Raw genomic sequence first — 13,226 nt, 5'->3', positions numbered from 1 at the left:
GTCACCCTTCCCCTCCATTGTACAGGAAGACCTTCAAGTGTGAAGTCTGGCAGTTTTCAGGATTTCAGGGTGCTCTTCTTTGTTCTTCTTTGAACTCTGCATGTTTCCCTTCTCACTTGGGCCCCTACTTAATCCACCGTCTGTATGTTGTCTCTGCCACTCAAATATTTGTCTATAGCTAAGGTGACCATAATGACTTCATATGTCAATGATTGTTATTATCTGTGCTTGTTGTCCCAGCATTATTGTGGCCAGTTGTTCTCAAAGCCTACCATTCTTTTGCTTGCCATTTTCACATAGATCTCTATGCACTTTCCAACAATCCACTTAATCTCATCCATGTTCAGAGCTGTGTCAAGTCAAATTGGAGCATGAGACAAGAGGAAACACAAAAAACATTGATCTTCTTGTTCTTTAATTTTTTTCCAAAATTAAAAAATAAGTTTATTAGCTTAACACTGAACCCTATTTCAATCTCAATACTACTCCCCTTGCAGTATATGAATATGACAAATTGAGCTCCATTAAGACAAAGGCAAATGTCTAATTAGGAGGGGCTTTGGTCTACTTGGGTTTGCAGTTCATGCTCTTAACGTCTCTGCCGTATTGGTCATTTGAATGGATGTATTCAATAAAGATCAGGAAGGCCAGACCCAGGCTGCTGGGGAGTTTTTACTGATAGTTCTGATATTATTCTATCATTCAACCTCTGCAAAGACTGACCTATTAATTTATTTTAAACTTTTAAGCATTTAAATATAAATGTTAAAATGAATTTAAATCATTTCATACATGATCATTTCCTAGTGAATTTGTGATTCAGATGAAATCATGAATTTTAGGATTCCTTTATTTGTTTTATATAAAATGAAAATTAAATCAAATAATTCAAGTGGTTAGAAGCACATTTTCCAACCGAAGCTCTTTTGAGAAACCCTGCCCTTAGCCACTTTTAAACGTACTCATTCAACCACTCAATTAGATTCCTCCTAGCAGCGTAGCGTTTGTCTGCAGGTGAACCATCTTCTCTTGGTGCACGAATCCATGAGTTTGTCCAGAAAATGTTTTAACTTGATATTCAACTTTGCAGTGTTCTTTCAACTTCTTGGTCAGCAGAGAGACTTGCTCAGGAGAAATTACTGCACCGATTTTAGCAAAAATAATGCGGGTTTCTTTAAATTGCATATGTCTTCAAAATCCTCGACAATGGCATGGAGGAACAGCCCTGCCCTGAATTCCGAGTATTTCATCATCTCGTGATGGACAGCTATGCCACCCCAGCAGACTCCCACGATGTTGGCTTTCTGTGCATGATACTGTTGTTTCAGATACTTCAAGACGGCGTCTACCACCTTATCAACTTTGCTGGCGTTTCGCGTTTTCACCCACTCTGGGCTGGGGGACCAGTCGGGGTGCCATGGCCATAAAGAAGTCTGGGGCAATGGTTATGTATCCATTTCTTGTGATCACGGCAGCCATATACCTGGTATTTGGCAATTGTCAGCCAAAAATATGAATGTGATAATCACAGCCTTACTGGTGTCATAGAAGGTTCGCTGACATACCCTGGATGTGTTTGACTTGAATTTCAGGCCCCATCCCTCCATGCTCGAGGTTATGGCTGATGTCACAGGGACAAGGATTAGCTTCGTTGGCCAATGTGGATATTCAAGTCCTGAGCTCGGCCTGCAGCCCTTTGAACTCAGAGCGACCTCTCTCCAGGGCAGGGGCACCGGGAAGCACAGGGAAGGGCGCGGTGAGGGCGCCAAGAGGCGGGCGGAAAGGCAGGAGCTGGAAGAGCCAGGTCAGGAAGAGAAGCAAATGGCAGGCCCTGGGTGGCCAGGGCCTGGAGTCAGGAGACTGGCCGCAGCTGGTGGGCGGGGCAGGGCAGGGGAGGGGGAGGGGAAGCTTGGTGGGAGGGGAGAAAGGGGGAAAAGGGGAAGAATATGGCCTGGTATCTGTAAGCACCTACCACAAACAAATACCCTTTATAAAAACCAATCAATTTCTGGTATTTTGCATCAGCACCTCTTTGGCTGACTAATACACTACTGTAACATGTTTTTTGCTTCTAATTCCTAACAAGGTGTACAGAGAGGTAGAATCATCAACCTTTCATTGGAAAACTCACAAACAATCCATACTAGATCTTAGCAGTAGATTAATCCAAACTGGGAAATTTTAGTAGTAGAACTCAATAAAGAAATACTGTTTTATTTATTAGCACCTGAAAATCTCAAGTCCTGTTTTGTTTTTTGTTTTTGTAATTAAGTAAGAGTACTAATGAACACAGTCTATATAACAAAAGTTTCTATTAAATTTGCTAAGTGTCAGACATTGTTCTCAGGGCTTAGGAAATCTCAACTGTCTTATGTATCATGACAAATCACAGAGTGCTCTTGCAATTGACTGAGGTTCTGCAGCAGAGCTGTCACGGGGATGGATTTAGTTGGACTCTCTCGCTTCATCACTACACCTTACATCCTCTCCAGCAGGGGAGGACAGGTGCCCTTTAGTAAAAATTGTATATTTTCTTTAGAAAAAATCATGAATCTGCACAAAATAACAAATACAAGTCCAGTAACATTTGAAATCCCTACCTATTTTATAAAATTAAACAACTTATTCTTTAGACATACCATATTTACCCCAAATTCCTGATGTATGCTGTTTACTTAGAAGGAAGGGATTAACATTGGAGGTAGGAGGTCAGTCCATCAAGCGGTTATAAGTAAGCTATGGGGAAAAGGCAAACACTGATGGCAGCATGGAACAAATGTAAAATAATCAAGACAAGTCCACATACTACATTTTTAAATATGACAAAGGAAAAAAGATTGATATATAGCTCATCTTCATCCATCAATTCTTATATTTTTTAGGAAAAAGAAAGGATTACTTGTGGTTACAACTAAGTACTCAAGTCATTATGCTATTATTTTATGAGCGATAGGAAATGTACCCAATATCTAAGCCTACACATTTATCTGCCTTCACATTAACATAAATCTTGGCCTGTATTCAATACAGGCATTGCTATTGGCAGTGAGTTCTATAATTCAGGCCCTTTATGGAATACCCATGTAAGAGTATCTCAATCCCTAACCCAAGATTTACATGGATATTTCTGTTTTAGAAATAATCACTGCCCCATTTTTGGCAAAAATTATTCTCAAAATTTAGCACTTTGAAAACTGCCATCTTTATTTCATGTTGCTTTCCTGTATATTTCATTATTTTTCTCTCCCCTTCTCTGTCCCCTCCCTCCCCCCCCCCCCCCAGTTGTCTGCTCTCTGTGTCCATTTGCTGTGTGTTCTTCTGTGAACGCTTCTATCCTTTTCAGCAACACGGGGAATCTGTGTTTCTTTTTGTTGCATCATCTTTGTTGTGTCAACCCTCTGTATGTGTGGTGCAATTCTTGGACAGGCTGCACTTTCTTTCATGCTGGACGGCTCTCCTTATGGGGCACACTCCTTGTGTGTGGGGCTGTCCTACATGGGGGACACCCCTGTGTGGCAGGGCACTCTTTGCGCGCATCAACACTGTGCATGGGCCAGCTCCGCAGGGGTCAAGGAGGCCCAGGGTTGGAACCATGGACCTCCCATGTGGTAGGCAGATGCCCTAACCACTGGGCCAAGTCTGCTTCCCTGTATATGTCATTGATTTGGCCTGTTTAATGTATGCCTTCCTTGTAGTTGAACCTCTCTATATATTTTCATTGCAGCTTGTAAGGGCCCTAAATGAAGGAATATTATGGCTATAGATATATAGGCATGCTACTCCCATTTACTAGGGTGTCTTAAAGAAAGTCAGCAGACTCTTGGCTAAAATGAATACCAAACTTTTCAAATATCTGGTATCTTCCACAAAGCACTCACCTTGAGAGGTTATACTTTTAATATCAACAAAGTTCATGTTTTCTAAACTTTTCTGTAATTCTTGACTTATACCACAAAAGTATATAGTTTTTAACTTGTTATTTTGCACACTTATTGGGAACCAGATGATGATTCCCTGACTTGAGCAATTGCCATATTTGCTATACTTGCCTCTGTGAGTCTTCTAGATATTTTCTTGTATTGAATTACTCTCTAAAGATAAAACTTTTCTACCTTGATGAAAAAAAGGTAAAAGACTCCACGGCAGGTTCTGAAGGACTTCTTAAAGAGAGCTTCCAAAAAGAGTTTGGGTAATGAGAGCACTGCTAGCATAAAAATAAAGTCTTTTAATGTGGCAACCTGGCACACAGTGGCACAGCTATGGGCAATTAGTTTGAAATATATGTAACTGCCACTTGAATAGGTCAGAAATGATCAAATATTAGATTTTCAACAGCAGATCCACAGAGACTTACTACATTGTTTTACATATTATCACAGTAGAGAAAAGCAAAGAATGAAAAATCTACCACAAATTGCACCTCCATCATTTTGGAGCTATGGCCTTACAAAAATGGATAAATCTCCATGATCCTTCATTGCTTCAACTTTCAAACTGCTGTAGGAAATGTGGTTCAAGCAATTGGGAACCTTGTGTCCCCCATGACAGGTCCTGAGTTCAATTTCCAGTGCCTCCTAAAGAAGATGAGCAGGCAATGAACAGACAGACGAGGGAGCCATGGAGGCAGAGGGGCATTTTAAAAAATTAATAAAAGTTTAAAAAGTAATAACAAAATTTTTAAAGCTGAAATAACATCATAGGATTTTGGTGTGGATTGACTGAAATAGTTCAGGCAAGAAGTTAAGCACAGGGCTTGCCATATGTTAAAGAATAAAAACATTAGCTTTTTTATTATTCCACTTATTTCTCACTTTCCTTTCAAAACTCATTAGAAATGTTTTGTTCTTTTTATTTATTTATTTATTTTTATTTATTTAATTCCCCTCCCCTCCCCCGGAGGTCTGTTTTCTGTCTTTTTGCTGCGTCTTCTTTCTTTTCCGCTTCTGTTGTCGTCAGTGGCACAGAAAGTGTGGGTGGCGCCATTCCTCAGCAGGCTGCTCCCTCCTTCGCGCTGGGCGGCTCTCCTTATGGGTGCACTCCTTGCGCGTGGGGCTCCCCTACACGGGGGACACAGCTGTGTGGCACGGCACTCCTTGCGCACATCAGCGCTGCTCATGGGCCAGCTCTACACGGGTCAAGGAGTCCCGGGGCTTGAACCGCGGACCTCCCATGTGGTAGACGGACGCCCTAACCACTGGGCCAAAGTCCGTTTTCCTATTCTTGAATAGATATAAATATTTCCTTTATTTTCCCTCACCCCAAATTTACCATCATATAATTTCTGAGAAGGATACTTTGTTTGATATAAATCCTTATGCTCTTCACTCATAAACTAAAGTACAAGAGAATAATTCAGGGAAATAAAATCATTTAAACAAAATTGTCTGAATTCATGATCAGAATCTATGAAACTAAACAAAATATGTATTTGAAGTAAGGCCAAATAACCAAAAAAAGAATTATGAAATATCACAAATCAAAATGTCTTAAAATTATTTGATATTACATAGCATTGTGGTTTAAAAAGCATCCAGCAGAAAAGACAAAAAAAAAAAAAAAAACAAATGCATACAAAACAGCATGACCATCCTTACCTTTTTATAATAGATGAATTTATGCTTTAGAACAATTTCTTTCAGATTAAATTTAAGTAATATACTAGGTTTCTGTTATAAATTTTATAATCTATTAAATACACTTCAAAACATGAAGTTACAAAATTAGTGAAGGGGTAGGTATAATGGTGGTTGCTCTCTTGACCTAATGGACATTTGGAATATCGTTATTCCTGCTAATGTTACTTGATAGGCGTTTAACTAATTTATTGCTATTTTGCAGATGCAGAGAAAATTTTACCGCTCAGTTTTCAAACCTCCATCACTTTTTATAATTGAGAATGCATTCTGTATCAGATTCATTTCTAGTCTTCTTTTATCTCTACATCATCACCTCATAACATAACTCTCTACACATATGATTCTTAAAACAGCATCCCTCCATGCTGTGTAGCAATGCTCCAAAATGTACTCAGAAAACACAATGAATGTACCACACTCACTGTCAATGTGGGAGGAGTGGGGGTTGTGGGGAATGCTTGGTTAAAGCACTTGTTTTCCTTCATTTTCCAGACTGACCTTGGAAACAGAGCTTTAATATTTTAATACTGAAGAAGACTACTAACTTATGTTAAACTCTTATTGTTACTTAAATTGATACCTAAATATATGCATACTCCTTCTTTCTCAGCAAACACTCTCACTTTCTATTTGAAAGTCATACAAGCAAACACTCATATACAGACAAAGGACATCTTAGAAGTGGTTTCCCACAACAAAACCATGAATCTACCTGCATGTGCACCTATTTTCTGCTCTTTCTCTCTCATTTAAATGGGCATGTTTCCCCTACCAAAGTCAAATCCATTCCATGCTCTAGGATCTAGGCTCCATTCCTTTCTACTATTTCAGAAAAATTAAGCTACGGGTTAACCTCTTTCCAATGCATTTTCAACTATCAAATCTCTACTAGATCTTTCCCAATAGCATTCAAAATAGACTCAAAAATTTCTCAGACACATATATACACACTCTCTCACACACACATTTACTTACATACACATACATATATGTATATGTATGCATCTTTGGTCCCTTATCTTCTTCCAGTGTCTGTGCTCTAAGAAAAAATTCAAAAGTATTATCTTCACTAATTTTCTCAATTTCCACCCTTCTTTCTGCTTTAATCATTTTAATCTGGCTTTAGCACTATTCTACTGACAAGTTCTTCCATTTTTTTTCAGTTGGATGAATAAATCCACTGGGTATTCTTCATTTCTCATCTTTCTTGGAAGTATTCAGTAAAATTGTTAACCACTTCTTCTGGTCTAATACACTTTTCCCATTTGTTTCAATGAGAACATCATTTCTTGTTTTCTATACTATCACACTGGTTATTCCCTTATTTTCTTTGATTTCTTGTCTTCTTCTGACAACTTTAGTAGAAGAATTAGTTGGAGTTCCATATTTTTCCATCATATTCTTTCCCTGAGCATCACCAACACTCATGGAGTCAAAGACCATGATTATAGTAATAATTAACTCTTATATTTATATCCCTGATTCAAGAATTTCTTTGAGTTCCAGAACTAGATCTCTAACTCACTATACCACATCTCCACTTGGTATCACCAAGACCCTTGAAGCCTGTGACTGAAATGAGCTCACAATTTTCCTTTCCAAATATGCTCATCCTCTGGTGTTGTCCATCATAATAAGTGAGTGGTACACATTTTATCCAGTTGTTTCAGCTGTACATGGGTGCAATTTGTGGTTCCATTTTTCTTCCTCACCCCACTATTAAATCAATCACCAAGTCCTTTCCTCTACCTCAAATATATTCCTGGAATCCATCTCATTTTCTCTATCTCCGTTACCATTAATAGTCTAAACCATCCTCACCTTTTTCCTAGTAAATTCTTTGCCTCTCAAAGGTTTTATCACATTTATTCTTATTTCTCTCATCATTCCAAAGAAAAATGTGACTTGTCCTTTTCTTGATTATAGCCTTTACAATGCTTTTCTATATTCTTATACTACAGTTAAAATTCTGGAAAAGGGGAGTGGATGTAGTTCAAGTGGTTGAGCACCTGCTTCCTCTGTACAAAGTCCCATTTACCTCCTATAAACACACATACAAACAATCAAATGAACAAATGAAAAAACACCAACTCTCTTTGGGGGGCAGATGTAGCTCAGTGGTTGAGTGCCCGTACAAGTTCCTGGGATCAATCCCCAGTAAAAAATTCTGTAACAGACCTAATCCCTCAGCTTTTTATTCCCCCACCCTTAATCTCACTCACTGTACTTCAGCCAAATGGACTTTCCAATAACATATATGGCTATGATTCTTTCTACTGATGGGCTCTTACCCATGCAGTTCTCCCTTCTTTAACCCTATTCTTGTTTAGTTAATCATTTTACACTCAATTTGTGTATAATCTCCTAAAAGAGGCATCTTCTGATCACCCAGACTAAGTTAATCTCCTGTTGTGAAGCTTCCCATCACCTTGAACTTCTCTGTGGGTGGTAGCCATTGGTGCTGCTCTCCAAATGTATCCCATCATCCTGACTTCTGGATAAGGGTCATGAAGCACAGCCTTACACTTTTAAGAGTAAGTGGAGGAGTTGCTTGCTTTGGCTGATGACATTGGAGTGAATGCCCTATAACATGAGAGTCATAAGAATATGCTTCCTGCTTCCATCCCTTCCTTAAGTGGAGTTCAGCAGTGACCAGGATAATGGCTGCTCAGTCAGGCTGGGTCTCTTAGTAACTCCATGAGCAGGGCCCTCCTGCCATCACAGGCAATGAAATTTGGAATAATTTTTGCTACTGTGGTGTTAATTAGCCCATGTGGACAATATTCCATAGGATTTATTAAGATAAGGAATTGATGATATATTTATATTTTAAAGAATGTCTAATCAGAAAGAATTTACCTCATGGGGAGAGGAATCAGTTCTATTTTTACCTCGCTCTGTGCTCAGCATGAAGCCCACTCCCAGACTCACAGTAGGTCCCCAGTGTATAATTGTGCCTGCCATACTTGATGCTCTGCTACTGCAGATGCCACGGGGCTTTATGCTGTGCTGCAGCCGCATTTTAGACAGGCATTTATATGAGGCTTACCTGCAGTTAAATTCTATGTTCTGACAGTGTCATTAAATTGAATCTATTTTAATCCCTACTCATTGCCAGATATTGCTAGCCAATTTACTTATCCAATGCAGATCCTGGCACAAATATCACATGTCCAGTCATCATAAATTTTGGTTTTTAGTGGACTCCTTTTAGGAATTGTTCCATAAACTAAATAAATCCTGGTTTAGCATAGATAGTGGGATTTGCAGTGCTTATCAGTGACTACTTTGGGCACTGATTGTTCTACCCATGTGTGCAAATAGCCCTGGAAGTACCTTGTTCCAATATGGAAATACACACCAGTACCAAGCTATTCTTATTTTCATTCTATTTTTTCCATTCCCACCCCAAACCTTAAAGGGAGGAAGCTAAAGGAACACAATTAAGTCCTTTCTCACTTTGAATTCTATAGATATGCTTGTACATTTGTAAGAAGTAAAATAGTGAAGATACACAATCTTGATCACATTCTTAGATTAACCTGGATTCATAAATAAGTACCATTAATTTGTGGCTAAATCTAATTAAAATTGTAGGGAAGAAAACTTTTTATTTCTACTGTAACTGACAGGAACCCAACTCAAGCTAGTCTAAGTAGTAAGTGCAGTGTTCCAGCTCAATGTGTGCAGGATTGGAATCTAGGACTTGAGATGTGAGGATGGCCACATTCTAGCCTTCCTTAGCCAGCAGCAACAGGACTCTTCTTCCCTAGTGCAGCTTTTAGGAACACATTCTGTATGAACCAGCATCAGTTAAGTGACACCCCCCAAGTCCAATCTCTGAGACCAGGTAGGTTGGTACTCTATACTAGCTCAGCTCGGGTCATATGGTAAGAAAATGTGATTAACAGGCTTCATCAAATTGGAATAGTTTGAGAGAGAGGAGCAGTTTCCTTAAGAAGGAGTGGGCCCAAAACAGCAAAACAGTAAATGCACAATGAATTTTACATATTGAACAAAAGTCTGCATAAACTAAATATTTCTATGCTAAGAAAATCTGTAAAACAAAGGGGTGTTTTATTAGTGCTTTCATAGATGCTTCCTTAATTCCTTTCCTAGGGCTGTTATAACAAGTTACCATGAACTTAGTGGCTTAACACAACAGACATTTATTTCTCACAGTTCTGGAGTCTACAAGTCAGCAAAGCTTCAGGAGGGCCATATGCTCTCTGACAGCTCTAGGGAAGAATTCTTCTGTGCCTCTTCCTAACTTCTGGGGGTGGCCAGCATTCCTTGGCACTCCATGGGCTCATACACCATAATTCCTCTGTCTTGGTCTTTGCATGGCCTTCTCCCTTATGTGTCTCCATCTCTTCTCTTCTTATATGGGGATCCACCATGTTGGTTTTAAGGTCAACCCTCCTCCAATTAGATCTGATTTTATCATAATTGAATTCATCTGAAATGACATCATTTTCAAATAAGTTCACATTCTTAGGTACTAGGGGCTAGTACCACAGCATATCTTTTGGGGGGACACAATTCAATCCCATAATACTTCTTCATTTAATCTTCTTGAAATAGTGTGAATTGTTCTTAAAGAGTTAAATGTCCATATTTTAGTATATTAAAAACAATGACAGTGGTAGCTATTCTTGAGCACTCCTTCTTTGCCACATCCCATGCTTTGTCTTTTAAATTCTAAGTGGACAGTATGCAGATTTTACAGATAAGGAAAATGACACTCAAGGAAGTAGAACAAACTGTGGAGATATGAAAAGCTATGTGCAGATTATGATTTGAAATTCAACCCCATAGTAATCTTCTTGACTCCAAAGTAGTAATCATTCTAATGAAGAAAGGGAAATGATAAAATCTTTAAACTTGAAATTCAATGCTTTAGTCACCACATTAATATAAAAATAGTGTTTAAATCATAACAGAGTAAGTTTAAGAAGTCCAATTTTCTCTCGCAGTTTGTAAAACCAGTAAATCTTTTATCTGAAGAACACTGACTATGGGACAACTCAAATAACAATTTTTGGATAGACATGACATGATGATGGGATTCCTATACTAGTAGGGATTCAGAGTCTGATAGACATGACACCTGACTGATTCACTTATTTAAACTCAAGTTCTGAGGCTGCTGAAATAGCTTTGCTAAAAATCTATGAGTCAAATGTTCTCCATAAATATTTCTAACACATGTCTTAAGATATGGTATGCTTTTTGCTTAGTATCCTACATAATCCAGATGTCAGCTGTGGCTCTCCTCTTACAGATCCAGGTGTAATTTTTTAGGCATCATATAATTTCATGGCCTCTGAAAATCAGAAGCTTTCTCCATGATATATTTATCTAACACTTATATAGAACTTTCTGGGAGCTTTAAAGCGATCGTTTTCTTAATTCTTACAACAGGCCTCTGTTGGCCAAATCACCATTTCCCTTAGTAGTGAGGAAACTGAGGTTTGACATTGAGTATCTTGGCCAAGTGTTAGTCAATAGAATGATGGGGATTTGAGTCCAGGAACTTTGGTGCTAGAGCCTGTGCTCTCAACCAGTACTTGCTGCTGCCTCAAGTTCTGCAAACCCCTCACCTGATCTTCTCTGTGCTAATGCTCACAGTATATTCCATCCTTCCTCCTCTCAAGTTCCACACTTTGTCTTCCACTTCTAACGTACTGAATGCTCAAAGCCCAGCCTTGGGTGCATTCTCACAAATCTTTTCTCTCATTGTAGATTATTAGCCTGCTTTTCTCAGTCCCTTCTTAATTGCCCTTCTCATCATGCTCTCAGCTTTATATTGTTATTCCTTTATTGTTCAGAATGGCTTCTCTTTTCCAGTGAGGCCAAGGTCCCAACAGTGACCAAATGTGGGAGAGAATGAGCTTGGGTTTGGGTGTGTAGACTCTGAATCCCTACTAGTATAGGAATCTGATCATCATTCTCAACACAGAATCACTGGGCCTTCCAATTAACACAGGTGTACTGATAACAACAGTGTATGTATGTACTCCACTTGACTCTCTTTCCAGTACCCGAAAGAAAATTGTTAGATAATGATATATGCAAAAATAAACAAACATGAAGTGAGCAACAATGAGGAAAAGTGGACTCTGAGGGGTAGCAGTAGAGAAAGTGCAAAGTCATGCATATTAAGGATTTGAAAAACTTCAAATGCTGAATTGAATATTTTATCTGTTCTATGAATGTTTGACCAAATATTAACTCATCTTTCTCTTGACTATAAAAGAAAACTCTATGATGATCAATGATAGTGGCACTCTTCTTTGGGCTTCTGCCTCTTACCTTATTTTCCATCCACCAAAATTACCTGTGGTTATTTAAAATTCAGCTTATGAGTGTGAAGATTCAACACTAAAGTTATTAGGGGGCACACACACACACACAACAGAAAACAAAGTTCAAATAAATCTAAAGTTCTAAAGTTAAGTTATATAAACATCTCTGTCATTTTCCTGAAACAACAAGCATTAATAATTATTTTTCCATAATTTTATCTTCAAGTTCACATTCTAGCCAAATTAAAACAATATAGGAAGCAGGAGGGTCAAGAAATATAGCTCTTCCATGACTTATTTCCAGCTTCCTGGCGGTTTTTTCTTCACTTCACATTTTCCTTTCACCTTAAAAAAAGAGGACATAAATAAGTAGATAATTAGGCAACTTTACATATTCCAATGTGATTCCATCCATGCTAATTTTCTGCCATTATATTCATGTTTTTCTTTTTCAGGATACCTGCGTTCCTGTGTTTTAAAAAGTGTCATTGCTTTTAATGGATGCTGGTCACAGGATTTTGCCCTTGTTGATTCTGAAACAATTGAAACTTTGATCGCTATTCCCCTTTCTATAAAAACTAAGCAAATTGGGGGGAAAAGATGATATATAAACAAACATTGAGAATGTCTTTAACATAGATATATGAAGTTCTTCCATGCAGTATTGATATGCAAATAAAGTTAATAATTTAAATGATTACTCTTTCAGGCAGCAGTTTACTTTTGAAAAGAAACCTGTTTTAATTTTTTTAATCTAAAACTTTCTATTTGAAATGAAGATCCTGACATGCTAAAAAAATTATATAATATATATTGCACTATAGATATCATTTTAATTTTTACAGAAAATGACTTTAATGAAATCACTTTTTATTAGCAAAGTTGTGGGTTAACAGAAAAATCATACCCAAAATAGAGTTCCCATATACCATCCTATTATTAACACCTATCATTTGTGTAGTACATTAGTTACAATTGAAGAAAGCACATTTTACTACTGTCTATAGTCCATGGTTTAACTTAGGGTTCTCTGTTTGTGTTACAGTCCTATCGATTTTTTTTTTATGACATATATACAACTTAAAATATCCCCTTTTAACCACATTCAAATATATAATGCAGTGCTGTTGATCACATTCATAATGTTTGCTATAATCACATCTTTGTGTATCTGATGTTAGTTTCCAGGAAGACATTATTGTCTCCACCTGGTAGATAGTAAACCTGCAGAACAGATTTAATTAAGGGAAAACTGCCTGTGTCCAGGTTTAATAATTCATAA

The 13,226-nt window shown here is 37.9% G+C and overlaps 1 pseudogene; it reads right to left on the bottom strand.

Moving 5' to 3' along the window:
- Positions 1-952: 952 nt before the first annotated feature.
- LOC131275543 (carboxymethylenebutenolidase homolog pseudogene) lies at positions 953-1,659 on the bottom strand (annotated as a pseudogene).
- Positions 1,660-13,226: the final 11,567 nt, after the last annotated feature.

Source organism: Dasypus novemcinctus, chromosome 23 (genome assembly GCF_030445035.2).
Source record: "Dasypus novemcinctus isolate mDasNov1 chromosome 23, mDasNov1.1.hap2, whole genome shotgun sequence".
Classification (NCBI taxonomy): Eukaryota; Metazoa; Chordata; class Mammalia; order Cingulata; family Dasypodidae; genus Dasypus; species Dasypus novemcinctus.
This window is presented reverse-complemented; position numbering and strand designations above follow the sequence as displayed.